This window comes from Mobula hypostoma, chromosome 19 (genome assembly GCF_963921235.1).
Source record: "Mobula hypostoma chromosome 19, sMobHyp1.1, whole genome shotgun sequence".
Lineage (NCBI taxonomy): Eukaryota > Metazoa > Chordata > Chondrichthyes > Myliobatiformes > Myliobatidae > Mobula > Mobula hypostoma.
This window is the reverse complement of record NC_086115.1, coordinates 55,665,073-55,680,908: the sequence shown is the minus strand read 5'-3', so window position 1 is coordinate 55,680,908 and position 15,836 is coordinate 55,665,073. Positions and strand designations below refer to the sequence as shown.

At 45.9% G+C, this 15,836-nt stretch overlaps 1 protein-coding gene across 3 annotated transcripts in view; it reads left to right on the top strand.

Moving 5' to 3' along the window:
- Positions 1-15,836, top strand: part of inpp5f (inositol polyphosphate-5-phosphatase F) — a 284,383-nt gene that overhangs the window by 67,769 nt on the left and 200,778 nt on the right. The window lies entirely within an intron of this gene.

Here is a 15,836-nt window from a genome sequence, read left to right as displayed (position 1 = left end):
GGGGTCAGCTGAAGCCTTGGGATTCAGCTGTGTAAGCCAGAATCCAGAGAGCAAGCAAAGTAAGTTCAAAGAAATAAAATGCTAAAAATGTTCAGCAAGTCGGGCAGCATTTGTGGAAAGAAATATAGAAAATGCTGGAAATGTTCAAGTCAGACGGCAACTATAGAACGAAATACAGGAAATGCGTTAGCTTGAAGACTGTTTAGTTTTCACTGTCAAATACTGTAACTATTCACAAGTGCCGCCTGACTCGCTGAATTTGTTTTCAGATTGAGAGTCTGTGGTTTAATTTTGGTTTCCTACTGAAGTAGGCCATCCTGTGCATTGCTGGGGTCAATTGAATGACACCTCCCCAGCTTAAGCGCTTGGTTGGAGTTTGAATGTCAGTCATAAAGTGGAATGCAGGAAAGGCCCAGCAGGCTGGTTCCTGGCAATGCATGGTGGGATAGGTTGAAATCCAATTCCATTAGCAGGGATTGTTTAGGAACACCAATCTTTATCCTGAAGTCGGAATCTCCAGTCGAGTTTTTTGGAATGGCTTAATCACTAGGTACAAGTTGGCGTAGCAAGGTAGCATAGCCTTAACATAATGCTTGGCAGCACCAGCTACCCGTGACCAGTGTTCACTTTCTGCTGTTTGTACATTTTCCCTGTCTCTGTGTAGGTTTCCTCTGGGTGCTCCGATTCCTCCCACTTTTCAAAGGCATGTGGGTTAAGGTCAGTAAGTGGTGGGCATGGTATGTTGGCACCAGAAGCATGGCATGCCCCCAACATATCCTCAGGCTGCTGCTTGTTGATGTAAATGGCACAGCTGACTCTATGGATGTTTCAATGTACGTGTGACAAATAAAACCAATAACATATATGACTTCAGGTTTCGTTCAGAATCAGGTTTAATATCACCGGTATGTCTCGTGATTTTAGTCGTCTTTGCAGCAGCAGTACGATACAATATACAATAATAGAAAAAAATGTGAATTGCAGTGAATATGTATATTTAATGTAATAAATATGTTAAACAGGTACAGAGGAGATGTCAGGGGTAAGTTTTTTTACGCAGTGAGTGGTGAGTGCGTGGAATGGGCTGCCAGCAGCGGTAGTGAAGGCAGAAATGATAGAGTCTTTTAAGAGACTCCTGGATAGGTACATGGAGTAAGGTACATGGTACCAAGGTAAGACTAGATAGTTCTAAGGTAAGGACATGTTTGGCACAGCTTTGTGGGCCGAAGGGCTTGTATTGTGCTGTAGGTTTTCTATGTTTCTAAATAGTTGAAAAATAAAAACTTAGTGAGGCAGTGTTCACGGGTTCAGTGTCAGTTTAGGAAGAGGGGAAAGAGCTATTCCTGAATCATTGAGTGTGTGCCCTCAGTCTTTGGTATCTCCTTCCCGATGGTAGCAATGAGAAGAGGGCATGTCCTGGGTGATGGTCATCCTTAATAATGGATGCTGCGTTTTTGAGGCATTGGTCCTTGAAGGTGTTCTGGATCAGAATTGGATTTAACGTCACTGGCATACGTCATGAAATTTGTGTTAAGCAGCGGCAATACACTACATAATGATAAAAACTGAAGTGTATGTATATATACCCACACCAATGGCAGGGCTGAGGGACAGCACAGAGGCACTGCTCGTGGCTGCACGAGAACAGGCACTGAGCACAAGAGCAGTAGAAGCAGGGGTCTATCAGACCAGACGAGACCCAGGATTCAGACAGTGCAAGGAATCTGCTAAACCAGACTGTGCAACAGTTTCTTCCCCCAAGTCATCAGACGACTCAGTTGTCGTGTTGTGGCTATCCCTCGAGGTCGAGGATGATGGTCTTCGTTCTGAAGAAGTGGCCCACAGAGTGAAGATGCCTGTGCGTGTATTTGTTTAACGTGTACTTGATGTTGCACTCCAAGAAGCACACGATACTTCGCAAATCAACCAGCTGATTCCAGTGGCATGGAAACCACGACAATTGGAGCTGATGGATTTGTTGCAGCCTTCATCCGCCTTCACAGCCGTTGAATTCGAAGTAACTTCGTCCGCCTGTTCCACCATTGAGGTCTTGGTTGGATTGCTCTTTGTCAGGGACCTCACCCTTGACCTTACCGCCATGGGTGACCCTACCAGGAGCATAGCTCCAGACGGCATTGCTCTCGGGATCACAGGACCGCACAAGCTTCTCCACCACGACAAGGTGACAATCCACGGAGAAGAGTCTCCTCAGTACTCAGAGTCTAGACTGATATCTACATCATTTATTATCATATTGTAACTTGTCCTATACTGTGCCTGTTGTCTTGTTTATTATTTATTGTACTGCCCTGCACTGTTTTGTCACTTTATGTAGTCCTGTGCAGGTCTGTAGTCCAGTGCAGTTTTTATGTTGTTTTACGTAGTCTAGTGTAGCCTTGTGCTGTCTCACATAGTCTAGTGTAGTTTTGTGTTGTTTCATGTAGCACCATGGTCCTGGAGGAACATTGTTTCGTTTTTACTGTGTACTGTACCAGCAGCTTATGGTCAAAATGACAATAAACTTGACGTCTAAAACCATCCAGCACATCGAAGCAGGGTGCAAGATGGAGGCAGGGACAGCAAACACTGAGCAGCACAACCAAGTCGCAGGAATTGTGCACAGGAACATCTGTGCTGAGTATGGATTGGACACTCCCAAGTCCAAATGGGAAACACCCGAGAAGGCAGTGGAGAACGACAGAGCTAAGATCCTGTGGGGCTTCCAAATACAGACTGATAATGGCCAACCAACCAGACAGAGTATTACTGGACAAAGAACAGAAGGAAGCAATTTTAGTAGATGAGGCAATCTCAAATGACAGTAACATCAGGAAGAAAGAATATGAGAAGCTGGAGAAATTCCAGGGCTTGAAAGAGTAGATAGAAAGGATGTGGAAGGTTAAAGCCAGAGTAATCCCGGTGGTGACAGGAGCACTTGGAACTGTGACGCCTGGGCTGGGAGAGAAGTTCCAACAAATCCCGGGAATGACATCTGAGATCTCGGTCCAGAAGAGCACTGTTTGTGAATTGTTGAGTGTGTGCCTTCACACTCCTGTACCTCCTTCCTGATGGTAGCAGTGAGAACAGGGCATGTCCTGGGTGGTGGGGATTACATGGACATGAGAGAGATGCAGGAATATCTGAAGCAACACGTCGAAGCACTGGAGGAACTCAGCAGGTCAGGCAGCATCCAGGGAGGGAAATGAACAGTCAGCATTTTGGCTGACACCCTTCGTCAGAACTGGAAGGAGGCCAAAATAAGATTGGTTGGGGGCGGGGTTAGATGAGGAGTGTGAGCTGACAGGAGATTGGTGAATCCAAATGAAGGGGTAAGGCAGGAAGTGGGAAAAGGGGATGATGTGAGAATTTGGGAGGTGATGGGTGGATGAAGCAAAAGGTGAAGGGGAATCTGATAGGAGAGGACTGGAGTTCATGGAATGAAGGGAAGGAGGTATATAACCAGAAGGATGAAGGTGCAGATGGTGAGGGTGGGGAAGGGGGAAAGGTAAGGGGTAAAGAGGCCACAGGGATTAGGGGAAACTAGGGGAGGGGAGCACAGTGCATCATTGAAGATAGCAGAAGCTGTGTGCAATGAGGTCCCACTCACTGTCAATGAGTCGAAAGATTGGAGCGACTGGGCTTGTATACTCTGGAATTTAGAAGGCTGAGAGGGGATCTTATTGAAACATATAAGATTATTAAGGGATTGGACACGCTGGAGGCAGGAAGCATGTTCCCACTGATGGGTGAGTCCAGAACCAAAGGCCACAGTTTAAGAATAAGTGGTAGGCCATTTATCACAGAGTTGAGGAAAAACTTTTTCACCCAGAGAGTGGTGGATGTATGGAATGCTCTGCCCCAGAAGGCTGTGGAGGCCAAGTCTTTGGATGCTTTCAAGAAAGAGTTGGATAGAGCTCTTAAAGACAGCGGAATCAAAGGTTATGGGGATAAGGCAGGAACTGGATACTGATTGTGGATGATCAGGCATGATCACAGTGAATGGCGGTGCTGGCTCGAAGGGCCGAATGGCCTACTCCTGCACCTATTGTCTATTACCAGGCACATGTTCTCCTCCCTTCTCCGCATTTTGCAGGGACCACTAACTTAGTGCAGATACAAGGACAGGTGTTACACCTCCTCCCTCACCACCATTTACGGCCCCAAACGGCTCTTCCGGGGGGGGGGGGCAGTACGTCACATGTGAATCAGTCGGGTTATCCAGTTCTCTCGCATGGCCTCCTCTACATCAGTGGGGATCACTTCATTAAACATCTTTGCTCTGTCTTCCACAACAGCCGGGATATTTTAAAATTTATTTATTGAGATTCCGTGCAGAATAGGCCCTTCTAGTCCTTCGAGCTGCTCCATCCAGCAATTTCCAGATTTTGATCCTAGCCTAATCACAGGAAAACTTACAATGACTAATCAACCTACCAACTGGTAATGCATTGGACTGTGGGCGGAGACTGGAGCACCCAAAGGAAATCTACAGTCATGGGGAAAACGTACAAACTCAGTTCAGTTTTATTTATTGTCGTTTAGAAATGCATAGATTAAAAAATGATACAACGTTCCTCCAGAATGATATCACAAGAAAACACAGGACAGACCAAGACTAAAACTGACAAAACCACATAATTATAACATATAGTTACAACAGTGGAAAGCAATACCATAATTTGATAGAGCAGACCATGGGCACAGTAAAAAAAAAGTCTCAAAGTCCCGATAGCCTCATCATCTCACGCAGGTGACAGAAGGGAGAAACTCTCCCTGCCATGAACCTCCAAGCACCGCCAACTTGCCGATGCAGCACCATTGGAAGCACCCGACCGCAGCGGACTCTGAGTCCGTCCGAAAACTTCGAGCCTCTGACCAGCCCCTCCAACACAGCCTCTCCGAGCACTATCCTCTGCCGAGCGCTTCGACCCCGCCCTGGCTGCTGAGCAACAAACAAAGCCAGGGACTCGGGGTCTTCTCCTCCGGAGATTCCGGACCACACAGTAGCAGTGGCAGCGAAACAGGCATTTCAGAAGTTTCACCAGATGTTCCTCCATGCTCTCACGTCTGTCTCCATCAAATCAGGATTGTGCACGGCCCCCTACTTGATAAATAACAGATATCACCACTGGAGTGGCCGCTGCGAGCTGCGTTGCGCCACCGTCTTCCTACCTCATCACTTCTTACAAGCAGCGGTGGGAACTGTTGGAGGAGCAACACCTCGTATTCCATCTTGGTAGTCTTAAAGGCTGACGGCATCAACATCGATTTCTCTGACTTCCAGTAACCTGTCCCCTATTCCCTCCACCACCCCCCCCCCCGCAACCCCATCCCACCTCTTTGTTCTTGTTGTTGTCCCTTTACCACCTCTTTCTCCTTTCCCACCCATATGACCTGCATCTTCCTCCATCTGGTACCTCACCTCCTTCCCCTTGTTCCATGGCCCACCGTCCTCTCCTCTCAAATTCTTCGTTTCTTTACCTGTTCCATCTATCACCTTCCAGCTTCACACATCATTCCCATTCTTCTCTTCCCTTCCCCCTCACCTGGAATCACCCATCATCCGTCGGCTCATTCTGTGCTCCTCCTTCCTGTCTCCCATCTTCTAAAGACACTGCCCAGAAGAAGGCAATGGCAAACCACTTCTGCAGAAAAATTAGCCAAGCACAATCATGGTCAAAATCCATGATTGCCTATGTCACGCGACACAGCATATGATGATGATGTCCTCTTTGTTTCCAGTCCTCGTGAGGCGCCTGAGGCCAAAACGTCAACTGAACATTTCCCTCCTTCGGCCTGACTTGCTGAGTTCTAACGGCATTTTGTGTGTGTTGTTTAAAATTTCACTCAGCTATTTCTTGGGACATTGATGCTTTGTTCTGCTGTACCTTGATTAACATTAACTGTTGACTGAACACATTGCTTATTGCATTTATTTTAAAATGTGCTTTCTGTAGGTTAAGTTAAATAGGCGATGGATTTAGCCAGCAAGATTGCATTTCTATGCACATTTAATTGCAAGTGTGAGAATAGTTGGACTTCGGATTCTACATTTGAAATGGCGGTCTGCCTACAAGGCGTAAAGTTGTACAAAACACGGGCAGGAAAGTAGAGACTGTGTACAGCTGCTTTGTTCAACTTCCCTGTCATTGATCTCACATCAGGTTAAAATTTGGAGAAGTTTTTGTTTTAGGTAGGAAAGGAAATGAATCAGGGTTATTATCACTGGCATGTGTCATGGAGTTTGCTAACTTAGCAGCAGCAGTTCAATGCAATACATAATATAGAAGAAGAATAAATAAATCAATCAGTCAATTACAGTATATGTATATTGAATGAAATAAAAATCATGCAAAGCAGGAATATTATATTAAAAAAGTGAGGTAGTGTTCAAGGGTTCAATGTCCATTTAGGAATCAGATGGCAGAGGGGAAGAAGCTGTTCCTGAATCGTTGAGTGTGTGCCTTCAGGCTTTTGTACCTCCTACCTGATGGTAACAGTGAGAAAAGGGCATGCCCTGGGTGCCGGAGGTACTTAATAATGGACACTGCCTTTCTGAGACACTGCTCCTTGAAGATGTCCTGGGTACTTTGTACGCTAGTACCCAAGATAGATGGGATTGACTGAATTTACAACCCTCTGCAGCTTCTTTCAGTCCTGTGCAGTAGCACCCCCCCCCCCCCATATACCAGCCGGTTGTGCAGCCTGTCAGAAAGCTCTCCATGCTACATCTATAGAAGTTTTTGAGTGTTTTTGTTGACATACCAAATCTCTTCAAACTCCTAATGAAGTATAGAGACATTGGGACTGCATCTGCTGTAGGATTGTCTGCTGATGTGTGCCAGCATTGTTTCCTGCCTTGTGCCCTTTAAAAAGATTTCTTGGTGAACTGAAGCAACGTTTGAAAGAAATGAATTTGTATCTGTGTTTGTCTCATAATAACCTCAAGCTGCTAAAGCAGATAACCACTTCAAGCCTCTGTGAACATTCCTTAGTTTTGACTTAATACGGCCGTGTTTGAACAGCTGCCACGTCCACCACCTTTCCTTGCAGGCAGTGAATTCCCTGCTGCATCTTCTCCCTGAGCCAGGGTGTAGAACACTTCCTAATGCTATAGTGATACTAGAATTGGGGCTCTGGTCCAATCACATTCATTTGCTGTATCTCGAGTATTGACACAGTTCCTGACTCAATTAAGAGATCTCATTGTGCTTTATAAAATATTGTACTAATATTTGCATTTGAATTATTTACTCAGCTTCTGCTGCTGATTGCAGACAATTTTCAGCCAGCAGACTCACCCAAGCAGAAGTGTGGTACTAAAGACATCTGTTTTCTGTAATTTTTGAATGAGGGACAAGCCACTAACTGAGGATGATCTCTGTTCTTTGCAATGGTTTAACTCGTTGGTGTACCGGCGCATCGAGCTGTCCCTGGAGGAATGGCAAATTCCCGACTGCAGGCTGAGGGATGCACAGAAGCTTCATGCAGCCACGGCAAGGACTTGGTGGGGAAGGACCACAGCATTCCTCTGCTGGAGAGGGAGCAGCTGGGTGGAGGGAAGAAGCCCTTCAATTATTGTAGTGATTAATATAAAAGCCTGGAGTAGCAGCAGTGTTAGAACAGTATGGAAAACACTGACAATATATGTAAAAAGTGGAAAGTCATGAAACAGTTTATTCTTGCAAATAATATTGTATTGTGAATAAAGTTTATTTTTTAAAAAAATGGTTTAGTGCAGGGGTTCCCAACCTTTTTTTATATGGCATTGACCCCTACCATTAACTGTGGGTACTGTGGAGCCCAGGCTGGGAACCCCTGGGTATGTTTTTCTTCAGAATCAGGTTTATTATCACTGACATGTGTCGTGAAGTTTGTTAACTTAGCAGCAGCAATTCAATGCAATACATAATATGGAAGAAAAAAAACAAAATAAGATAATAAATGAATCAATTACGGTATGGGTATATTGAATAGATTGAAAATCGTGCAAAAAACAAATAATATATATTAAAAAAGTGAGGTAGTGTTCACAGTTCAATGACCATTCAGGAATCAGATGGCAGAGGGGAAGAAGCCATTCCTGAATCGCTGAGTGTGTGCCTTCAGGCTTCTGTACCTCCTACCTGATGGTAATGGTGAGAAAAGTGCATGCCCTGGGTGCTGGAGGTCCTTAATAATGGACGCTGCCTTTCTGAGACACGCAGCAAAGCATTTGGGATTGTTCTTGCCAGATTGAGGCATGACTGTGCAGGCACGTGGACGTCAGCGAGTTAGACCGGCGGGAAGAATTTAAAAAGAAGACAGCTTTATAGAGCGGGTGACAGAGTAGAGGGAGTCAGAGTAGGAGGGCTTTGGCTCAACGGGGCTTCGGTGATAACTGGTCAAGGCGAGGTAGGTTACCTGTCAAGAATAGAAACAGGAAGTATGTCTGCAAGTCCGTGTTCTGTACTGGGTATTGGATGTGGGATGTCCTGGAGACTGCCAGCCTCCCGGACAGCCATGTCTGCGCCAGGTGTGTTGAGATTCAGCTCCTTAGGGACGGGTTAGGGAACTGGAGATGCAGCTCGGTGACCTTCGTCTTGTCAGGGAGAGTGAGGAGGTGATAGAGAGGAGCTATAGGCAAGTAGTCAGTCCGGGGCTCGGGAGACAGATAAGTGGGTAACAGTCAGGAGTGGGAAGGGCAAGAGTCAGACACCAGTGTACCCCTGTGGCTGTCCCCCTCAACAATAAGTACTCCTGTTTGAGTACTGTTGGGGGAAGCAACAGTGGTCGTGCCTCTGGCACAAAGTCTGGCCCTGTGGCTCAGAAGGGTAGGGAAAGGAAGGCAGCAGTAATAGGGGACTCTTATCAGACAGGTGATTCTGTCAACATGGGAAAGAAACACGGATGGTAGTTTGCCTCCCAAGTGCCAGGGTCTGGGATGTTTCTGATCGCGTCACGACATCCTGAAGTGGGAAGGTGAACAGCCAGAGGTTGTGGTACATATTGGTACCAACAACATGGGTAGGAAAAGGGAGGAGGTCCTGAAAACAGACTACAGGGAGTTAGGAAAGACGCTGAGAAGCAGGGCCTCAAAGGTAGTAATCTTGGGATTACTACTTGTGCCATGCGATAGTGAGTACAGGAATAGAGTGAGGTGGAGGATAAATGCTTGGCTGAGGGATTGGAGCAGGGGCCAGGGATTCAGATTTCTGGATCATTGGGACCTCTTTTGGGACAGGCGTGACCTGTACAAAAAGGACAGGTTGCACTTGAATCCCAGGGGGAACCAATATCCTGGCGGGGAGGTTTGCTAAGGCTACTGGGGCGAGTTTAAACTAGAATTGCTGGGGGGTGGGAACCGAACTGAAGAGACGGAGGAAGAGGTGGATGGCTCACAAATAGAGAAAGCTTGGAGACTGTGTGAGAGGGAGGATAGACAGGTGATGGAGAAAGGATGCGCTCAGACCGATGGTTTGAGATGTGTCTATTTTAATGCAAGAAGCATCATGAACAAAGTGGATGAGCTTAGAGTGTGGATCAGTACTTGGAGCTATGATGTTGTGGCCATTACAGAGACTTGGATGGCTCAGGGTCAGGAATGGCTACTTAGCATGCCAGGCTTCAGATGTTTCAGAAAGGACAGGGAGGGAGACAAAAGAGGTGGGGGTGTGGCACTGCTGATCAGAGATGGTGTCACGGCTGCAGAAAAGGAGGAGGTCATGGAGGGATTGTCTACTGAGTCTCTGTGGGTGGAAGTTAGGAACAGGAAGGGGTCAGTAACTCTACTGGGTGTTTTTTATAGACCACCCAATAGTAACAGGGACATTGAGGAACAGATGGGGAGACGGATTCTGGAATGGTGCAATAATAACAGGGTTGTCCTGATGGGGAATTTTAATTTCCCCAATATTGATTGACAGCTCCCTAGAGCAAGGGGTTTAGATGGGGTGGAGTTTGTTAGGTGTGTTCAGGAAGGTTTCCTGACACTATATGTAGATAAGCCTATAAGAGGAGAGGTTGTACTTCATCTGGTATTGGGAAATGAACCTGGTCAGGTGTCAGATCTCTCAGTGGAAGAGCATTTTGGAGATAGTGATCACAATTCTCTCCTTTACCATAGCATTGGAGAGAGATAGGAACAGACAAGTTAGGAAAGCGTTCAATTGGAGTAAGGGAAAATATGAGCTATCAGGCAGGAACTTGGAAGCATAAATTAGAAACAGATGTTCTCAGGGAAATGTACGGCAGAAATGTGGCAAATATTCAGGGGATATTTGCGAGGTGTTTTGCATATGTACGTTCCAATGAGACAGGGAAAGGATGGTAGGGTACAGGAATTGTCTTGTACAAAGGCTGTTGTAAATCTAATCAAGAAGAAGAGAAGAGCTTATGAAAGGTTCAAAAAACTAGGTAATGTTAGAGATCTAGAAGATTATAAGGCTCGCAGGAAGGAGTTTAAGAATGAAATTAGGAGAGCCAGAAGGGCCATGAGAAGGCCTTGGTAGACAGGATTAAGGAAAACCCCAAGGCATTCTACAAGTATGTGAAGAGCAAGAGGATAAGACGTGAAGGAATAGGACCTATCAAGTGTGACAGTGGGAAAGTATGTATGGAACCGGAGGAAATAACAGAGGTACTTAATGAATACTTTACTTCAGTATTCACTATGGGAAAGAATCTTGGCAATTGTAGTGATGACTTGCAGCGGACTGAAAAGCTTGAACATGCAGACATTAAGAAAGAGGATGTGCTGGATTTTTGGAAAGCATCAAGTTGGATAACTCACTGGGACGGGATATACCCCAGGCTACTATGGGAAGCGAGGGAGGAGATTGCTGAGCCTCTGCCGATGATCTTTGCATCATCAATGAGGACGAGAGTGGTTCCAGAGGTTTGGAGGGTTGTAGATGTTGTTCCCTTATTCAAGATAGGGAGTAGTTGTAGCCCAGGAAATTATAGACCAGCGAGTCTTACTTCAGTGGTTAGTAAGTTGATGGAGAAGATTCTGAGAGGCAGGATTTATGAACGTTTGAAGAGGCATTATATGATTAGGAATAGTCAGCATAGCTTTGTCAAAGGCAGGTTGTGCTTTAGGAGCCTGATAGAATTTTTTGAGGATGTAACTAAACACATTGAAGATAGAGTAGTAGATGTAGTGTATATGGATTTCAGCAAGGCATTTGATAAGTTACCCCATGCAAGGCTTATTGAGAAAGTAAGGAGGCATGGGATCCAAGGAGATCTTGCTTTGTGGATCCAGAGCTGGCTTGCACACAGAGGGCAAAGAGTGGTTGTAGACGGGTCATATTCTGCATGGAGGCTGGTGACCAGTGGTGTGCCTCAGGGATCTGTTCTGGGAATCTTACACTTCGTGATTTTTATAAATGACCTGGATGAGGAAGTGGAGGGATTGGTTAGTAAATTTGCTGATGACACAAATGTTGGGGGGTGTTGTGGATAGTGTGGAGGGATGTCAGAGGTTACAGCGAGACATCGATAAGATGCAAAACTGGGCTGACAAGTGGCAGATGGAGTTCAACCCAGGTAAGTGTGAGGTGGTTCATTTTGGTAGGTCAAATATGATGGCAGAATATAGTATTAATGGTAAGACTCTTGGTAGTGTGGAGGATCAGAGGGATCTTGCAGTCAGAGTCCATAGGACACTCAAAGCTGCTACACAGGTTGACTCTGTGGTTAAGAAGGCATACGGTGCATTGGCCTTCATCCACTGTAGGATTGAGTGTAAGAGCTGAGAGGTAATGTTACAGCTATATAGGACCCTGGTCAGACCCCACTTAGAGTACTGTGCTCAGTTCTGGTCACCTCACTACAGGAAGGATGTGGAAGCTATAGAAAGGGAACAGATGAGATTTACAAGGATGTTGCCTGGATTGGGGAGCATGCCTTATGAGAATTGGTTGAGTGTACTTGGCCTTTTCTCCTTGGAGTGGCGGAGGATGAGAGGTGACCTGATAGAGGTGTATAAGATGATGAGAGGCATTGATCGTGTGGATAGTCAGAGGCTTTTTCCCAGGGCTGAAATGGCTAACACAAGAGGGCACAGATTTAAGGTGCTTGGAAGTAGGTACAGAGGAGATGTCAGGGGTAAATTTTTTACGCAGAGAGTGGTGAGTGTGCGGAATGGGCTGCCGGCGACGGTGGTGGAGGTGGATACAATAGGGTCTTTTAAGAGACTCCTGGATAGGTACGTGGAGCTTAAAAAAATAGAGGGCTATGGGTAACCCGAGGTAATTTCTAAAGTAAGTACATGTTCGGCACAGCTTTGTTGGCCGAAGGGCCTGTATTGTGCAGTAGGTCAAGGTCAGAGTCTTGTCATCTTCAGAAGTTTTCTGATGACTCTGCCATAGTTGGATGCATCAGCAGGGGAGATGAGGCTGAGTACAGGTCTACGGTAGGAAACTTTGTCACATGGTGTGAGCAGAATTATCTGCAGCTTAATGTGAAAAAGACTAAGGAGCTGGTGGTAGACCTGAGGAGAGCTAAGGTACCGGTGACCCCTGTTTCCATCCGGGGGGTCAGTGTGGACATGGTGGAGGATTACAAATACCTGGCGATACGAATTGACAATAAACTGGACTGGTCAAAGAACACTGAGGCTGTCTACAAGAAGGGTCAGAGCTGTCTGTATTTCCTGAGGAGACTGAGGTCCTTTAACATCTGCCGGACGATGCTGAGGATGTTCTACGAGTCTGTGGTGGCCAGTGCGATCATGTTTGCTGTTGTGTGCTGGGGCAGCAGGCTGAGGGTAGCAGACACCAACAGAATCAACAAACTCATTCGTAAGGCAGTGATGTTGTGGGGATGGAACTGGACTCTCTGACGGTGGTGTCTGAAAAGAGGATGCTGTCCAAGTTGCATGCCATCCTGGACAATGTCTCCCATCCACTACATAATGTACTGGTTAGGCACAGGAGTACATTCAGCCAGAGACTCATTCCACTGAGATGCAGCACAGAGCGTCATAGGAAGTCATTCCTGCCTGTGGCTATCAAACTTTACAACTCCTCCCTTGGAGGGTCAAACACCCTGAGCCAATAGGCTGGTCCTGGACTTATTTCCTGGCATAATTTACATATTACTATTTAATTATTTATGCTTTTATTGCTATTTAATTATTTATGGTGCAACTGTAACGAAAACCAATTTTCCCCCGGGATCAATAAAGTATGACTATAACTATGACTAGGCTTTCTATGTTTCTATTTGGGATCTTTGGATTAACAGTACAGCTGAAATAGCTGACCTCCAAGCATACGGCTTGGTTTTGGAGCTCTAGCGCAGTGTCTGTACGGCTGAATTATGACTTGGACCCACACATTTCAACAGACTAGAATGCTACCAATTGAGCCATGGCTGGCAAGGCTACTAAGGCTTGACATCATTGGTCCAAACAAATTTACTTTGCTTCCTTAAGTACAGATCTGCCACGCAGATGACAACACCTCTGTAACATTAGCAATGAAGAAACAATAATGTCATATCAAATGCATGCCTCCTGCTTTTGAAGGGCATTCTATACCACACAGCAGCGACTGGTGGAACTTGATAAGCTCCAGTTCTTGTTCTCTTTTTCCATCCGCTGTAACCTTTTTACCCTGTCTTTGCTATTTAATGATAGCAATTCATGGTAATGTTAGCGTCTGTATAGATTACAATATGGTATTTTTTTTTGATTATGAGAACACTCAGTCCTCTTATTGTCATTTAGAAATGCATACATGCATTTCAAGTTAGTTTTAAAAATCCATCACATTATATTTTCTGAAGTAAATCTTAGAGTGGGTGATAGATGATCCCCTTATCCCTCTGCATGATCTGGCTGTTAACAAAATTCTTTAATTGTTTAAAAAGGGGTTATTTATTTTTTGCCCCTCTTAAGATGCTCCAAATAATCTGTAGTTATCAAAGAACCACGTTGCAGTGGTGGTGAAGGCTGCACTCAACAAGCTGCCATTATCACCTGTGTGTCATAATGACCCGGTTGGAAAATGGTTCCTTCATACAGGGAGAGGCCAGCAACAGCATCTACCGGGGTCAGCTGTCTGTGACTTCCATGTATGCATCTGGAAATATGGAAGCCAGAAGTGTCTTTGGCTGCCTGAAATGAAGAGGCATTGATGTAGTTCGGCCTCCAGAACGATTCTATATGTGGTGCAACTGGATCTGTCTGGGTGGGGAGGGGGAAGCAAGTGCAGAGGGGCAAATTGGGTGAGAGTTTGGGTATTTCGTGGGATCAAGGACAATCTGCTGCAGCTAATGTCCATGTGCTGATGTTAGTTGAATGGTTCATTTTTTTAAGTGACTGAGTCACTGGCGAGAATTCTTCTGCTAATCATTACCATGGAATCTCTAGCAAGCAGCATGTTTTGAGGTCAGAGCCTTGGTACTGCACCAGATGCCAGTCAGGAATGTAGCATGCTGTATTCTGTACTGAGTCTCACACCCGCTCAGAAACAAGAGTGCTGTCATCTGTAGCAATGCTGCTGGGTATATTAATATAGCTCCTGTGTGCGGCTGCTGATTTTAAAAAAAGCATTATCTGGTGAATTCAGAGATGGCTGAGTGGAGAAAACTAAGTTCAAAGTAACTATATTATCAAAGTACATATATATCACCTTTTTCGCCTCCGAGCACCTCTGCTCCGTCCACCACAACAGACAGGATCTTCCGGTAGCCACCCACTTCACAACAGACAGGATCTTCCGGTAGCCACCCACTTCAACTCAGGTCGGAGGAGCAACACCTCAAATACCGTCTAGGTAGTCTCCAGCCCCTTGGTATGAACATAGAATTCTCCAACTTCTGGTAATTCCCTTCCCCTATCCCAGTTTCACACAGCCCCCTCCCCCAGCTGCCTATCACCTCCCTCATGATTCCGCCTCCTTCTACTACCTATTGTGCTTTCCCCTACTCCTTCTTCACCTTTCCTGCCTTTCCCCTCCCCCCGCCCCTTTATCTTTCCCCTTACTGGTTTTTCACGTGGAAGCTACCAGCCTTCTCCTTCCCAGCCTCCCCCCACCTTCTTTATAGGGCCTCTGCCCCTTCCCTCTTCAGTCCTGATGAAGGGTTCCCGCCTGAAACGTCGACCGATCTTTTCCACGGATGTTACCTGACCTGCTGAGTTCCTCCAGCGTGTTGTGAGTGTGGCTATCACCTTTTTCAACTCTGAGATTCATTTTCCTGCAGGCATGGTCAAATCCAGTAACCATAATAGAATCAATGAAAAACTACACCAATAGGGTGGACAACTGTGTGCAAAAGACAATGAACTACAAATACAAAAATAAAGAAAATATATAAGCAATAATTATCAAGAACATGAGTCAAACAGTCCTTGAAAGTGAGTTTTGAGGTTGTAGGACCAGTTTAGTGATGGGGCAAGTGAGGTTGAGTGAAGCTATCCCTTCTAGTTCAAAAGTTTGGTGGTTGAAGGGTAATAACTGTTCCTGAACCGGGGGTGTGGGTCCTGAGGCTCCTGTACCGCCTTCCTAGTGACATCTATCTATCTATCTATCTATCTTTTTATCTAGCTATCTATCTATTTTTCCCCTTCCCTCCCTCCCTCCCATGGGGGATGATGATGATTCCTTTCAGTCAGTTAGTGGGGAACCCCAGTCCCCAGAAAGGAACAGCGTGTGCATGAGTGGATTTTAGGTGAGTAGGAGGTTGCACAGGTCCAGACCCACCCCCTCGACATCCCCTCCCGGATCCAGCAGCATGGTGGGGTCCGAGACGGCTGGGGGAAGTTCTGTTGCAGTGGATGGCCAGACCAAGCTTCAATGCAAGGGATGCCCTTTCCGCGTCTCACAACACGTGTTTGCTACATGGCC